Here is a 4,934-nt window from a genome sequence, read left to right on the forward strand (position 1 = left end):
ACCTCCTTTCGTTCATTTGACGTTTAGAGATTTGGGCTGGTGTAAGAATGAAACTGCATTTCTTTCACGCCTGGTTTGTGTCTCCGAACTCACGGACTCTGGTCTGAACATTGATCTGCACACGTTTTCCCCACAATCTCGCCCCCACCCCCTCCCCTCATGTCTGCTCCAATCCGGGCAGAGTGTTCACAAACTTCACACCCACCTCCCCCTTGGTTGCAGTCTTCAGTGAGAATCAATAAAGAGACTCACAGAAAGCGAGGGGAATGCAGGGGTCCACTTCTCGAGGATATATCCTACCTCTCTTAAAGGGGAGCTACACCGGCTCAGAGCAAGTTGCTGCCGATGGAATGAGAGAAGGCAATTGTAAATAAAAGGAGATTGAGATGTAGGGCAGACATGAGGGCGCCCAGAGCAGAGGGAACACCAGGGTTTTTTTAAAATTGCACGGCCCTGGGAGGAAAAGATGCAGGAGGAAGGGATGTCAGGAAGCCCTCAATGCAAGACCTCCAAAGGGAATGCGAGCAAATTGAAGAGCAGGTCACTTCAGGGTACCAAGGATATGCCAACAGCACCCACAACAGTTTCAATAAGCTTATACAGGTGGCCAAGATCAGAAACAGAAACAGTAGGGAACAGGCGAAACTACAATCGCTGAGCCCTGTCAAAGAGATGGCACTCTATGTTATGTCTTCAGCAGTAACAGAATCAATTGTTTCCAGCATCAGCAGGAACATTTTGGATGACAGTGTACACCATCTCAGCTCCCATTTCATCCAGCTTTCTGGAAACCTGCAGGTGGTATGACCTCTTGTTTTCCAACTTGTCCATTTCCTTCAAATGAGCCTTTCCCTTCGCATTTTCTACTCTCAGATAGCCAAGTACAGGGCCTGCTCAGCCATGGAGAATGCATGAATAAACACACACTATCACTTTACCTGGCAAACCCAGTCACTAGCTCAGATACTGTGCCACATAAACTTTAACGAGTTGCATTGGGTACCCATTAACATGTGCTGTCATTGGGCATTACTGGGCAGCAGACAAGCCAAGAAGAAAGCAGGATTTATGTGCCAATTCTCCAGAGGGTAAGGTCAGAAACCAGCTTTGCTGATTATGCTCATACTTTGATGGAGGAGAAGGGTGATAAGCATGAATACTGAGATGCGAGTGCATTGGCATTGGTGCCAGACAGTGCTCCTATCACTGCCTGAACATCACAGCACAATGGAACATCTGTACCTCTGCATCACAATCTCTGGGTTCAAGTCTTTCAGGATTTGGGGAGCTTCACCTGCTTCCATTACAATCGCTCTTGATACTCATTCTTTTTTCTTCAACCAGTATCTCTTCCACTGAGACTGACAGTATCATGACTGTTCCATTTCCTGCACTTCCACTCTCAACACGGCCCCCTCTCCCCATTCAGATCTATAACAGGGCTTCCTTTGTTTTCATCTTCTAGTCCACCAGCCTCCTGTTTGGTGAATCATTTTCTTGCGAACACACCTTCACGTTTCTTGCTCTTTAAGTATTCTGAAAGGACTGTTCCCTCTGAATTCCCTGGTCCATTTCTCAATCACCCCAACAGGCAAGTGCAGGTTAAACATCTGCTCTTTTACCTTCACCCTCCGTGGCCCAAAATACTCCATTTAGATGAAACAGCAAACCATTTGTACTTCTTTCAGTCACAATGTTTAGCATTGCAGTCTCCTTGACATGACAGAGACCAAATACAGCTTTGGCGGCTGCTGTGTGAAACATCTCTTTACAGTCTGTAAGACAATCCAACTTGATATCTTTTACAAAAGAAATGATGAAAATTGTTGAGAAATAGTGTTACATTTCTGTACTTTCAGTGACTTGAGGACTTTAGCTCTCTGCAATGTCTGGGAATTTGAGTTAATATTATTTGCAGAGCTATCATTGTGCTTGCTGAAGAAGCCATGATGTTGAGGTGCTGGTGTTGAATGGGATGGACAAAGTTAAAAATCACACAACACCAGATTATAGTCCAACAGGTTTATTTGGAAGTACAGGCTTTTGGAGTGTAGCTACCTGACTAAGGAGCTGTACTTTGGACTATAACCTGGTGTACGATTTTTAACTTAGCTGAAGGAGGTAACAATTACTCCTCTTTAAGTGATTTCTACACTTACTGTTTATAAAACAGACTTATTTGTCCCCTATGAACTGCTTATTTGCAAACTGCCCATTTATTTTACAGAAAGCAATCAAATACTCGCTGTACTTGGGTAGAACCATGATCTCCCAGCAACTCCCCACACTATTACAGTAGCACAAGCTCTGACTCAACATGAGCTGTTCTATGGATACATCAATGTACAAAAGAAGTGGTACAGTCAGTGCAGATTGTCTATCACTATTCAGTCACTATCACATTTTTTGAGAAGGAATGTCTAATTGCTGGTCCGTGTGCCCACTGGCACTTCATTCGTGCATGTATTATCCGTACCAATCAATGAAGAACTCTTTATCAGAAAGGAATCTATGGTCCCAGTGGAAAACGTGGACACCAATTGACAGATGTTGGGAGATACATGAGCACATGCTTTTAAATGGCTATACCATCATTTCTGTAACAGATCGGATTTGTGCTGTGGGACACTGCAGGACTCCTAGTCATAGCAAACATTGAGGGAATTGCCCAGAAAAGAGCCTCCATCCTACCCCACAATCAACCAACTAAACCACGCCAGCTGCTCAAACACCCTTCTCCCCCTGGAAAGAGACAATCATCTCCCCTTTGTCCCAAGCCTAGATACCTTCACCTCCCGAGATCCAATATCCCTCTTCTCTCCACTTGTCACATCCCCATCCCCAGCCCTAAAGACACACCCTCCCATGCTGCCCCATTCCCACATCACCCCACTCACTTGCCACTGGGACTCAATAAACCCTCTGTCCCCATAACTCACCATCTCCCGCCAAACCCCTGCTGCCAGAATCCAACCCTTCACCAACTCCCTCCACATAGAATCATAGAGATGTACAGCATGGAAACAGACCCTTCGGTCCAACCCGTCCATGCCAACCAGATATCCCAACCCAATCTAGTCCCACCTGCCAGCACCCAGCCCATATCCCTCCAAACCCTTCCTATTCATATACCCATCCAAATGCTTCTTACATATTGCAATTGTACCAGTCTCCACCACATCCTCTGGCAGCTTATTCCATACACGTACCACCCTCTGTGTGAAAAAGTTGCCCTTTAGGTGTCTTTTATATCTTTCCCCTCTCACCATAAACCTATGCTCTCTAGTTCTGGACTCCCCCACCCCTGGAAAAGACTTTGTCTATTTATCCTATCCATGCCACTCATAATTTTGTAAACCTCTATAACGTCACCCCTCAGCCTCCGACGCACCCTGTTCAGCCTCTCCCTGTAGCTCAAATCCTCCAACCCTGGCAACATCCTTGTCAATCTTTTCTGAACCCTTTCAAGTTTCACAACATCTTTCTGATAGGAAGGAGACCAGAACTGCATGCAATATTCCAACAGTGGCCTAACCAATGTCCTGTACAGCTGCAACATGACCTCCCAACTCCTGTACTCAATACTCTGACCAATAAAGGAAAGCATACCAAACGCCTTCTTCACTCTCCTATCTACCTGTGACTCCACTTTCAAGGAGCTATGAACCTGCACTCCAAGGTCTCTTTGTTCAGAACAGTCCCTTGGACCTTACCATTAAGTGTAGAAGTCCTGCTAAGATTTGCTTTCCCAAAATTCAGCACCTCACATTTATCTAAATTAAACTCCATCTGCCACTTCTCAGCCCATTGGGCCATCTGGTCCAGATCCTGTTGTAATCTGAGGTAACCCTCTTCGCTGTTCACTACACCTCCAATTTTGGTGTCATCTGCAAACTTACTAACTGTATTTCATATGCTCGCATCCAAATCATTTATGCAAATGACAAAGTAGAGAGCCCAGCACAGATCCTTGTGGCATTCCACTGGACACAGGCCTCCAGTCTGAAAAACAACCCTCCACTCTCTGTCTTCTACCTTTGAGCCAGTTCTGCGTCCAAATGGCTAGTTCTCCTTGTATTCCATGAGATCTAACCTTGCTAATCAGTCTCCCATGGGGAACCTTGTCGAATGCCTTGCTGAAGTCCATATAGATCACTTCTACTGTTCTGCCCTCATCAATCTTCTTTGTTACTTCTTCAAAAAATTCAATCAAGTTTGTGAGACATGATTTCCCATGTTCAAAGCCATGCTGACTATCCCTAATCAGACCTTGCCTTTCCACATACATGTACATCCTGTCCCTCAGGATTCCCTCCAACAACTTGCCCACCACCGAGGTCAGGCTCACCGGTCTATAGTTCCCTGGCTTATCTTTACTGCCCTTCTTAAACATTGCCACCACGTTTGCCAACCTCTAGTTTTTCGACACTTCACCTGTGACTATCGATGATACAAATATCTCAGCAACAGGCCCAGCAATCACTTCTCTAGCTTCCCACAGAGTTCTCGGGTACACCTGATCAGGTCCTGGGGATTTATCCACTTTTAACCGTTTCAATATATCCAGCACTTCCTCCTCTGTAATCTGGACATTTTACAAGATGTCACCATCTATTTCCCTACAGTCTCTATCTTCCATATCCTTTTCCACAGTAAATACTGATGCAAATATTCATTTAGTAAATATTCATTTAGTATCTCCCCCATTTTCTGTGGCTCCACACAAAGGCCGTCTTGCTGATGTTTGAGGGACCCTATTCTCTCCCTAATAACCCTTTTGTCCTTAATATATTTGTAAACACCCTTTGGATTCTCCTCTTGATACTCCATGCCTTGCATCCCAATGCTGCCACAGCCTGTATTCCATCACTTTCAAAACACAAGAAAGTGCACTGCACTGCACTGTTTGGTGGCCGAGTCAGAAACCCTTCACT

The sequence above is a fragment of the Hemiscyllium ocellatum genome, chromosome 4, assembly GCF_020745735.1.
Source record: "Hemiscyllium ocellatum isolate sHemOce1 chromosome 4, sHemOce1.pat.X.cur, whole genome shotgun sequence".
Taxonomy (NCBI): domain Eukaryota; kingdom Metazoa; phylum Chordata; class Chondrichthyes; order Orectolobiformes; family Hemiscylliidae; genus Hemiscyllium; species Hemiscyllium ocellatum.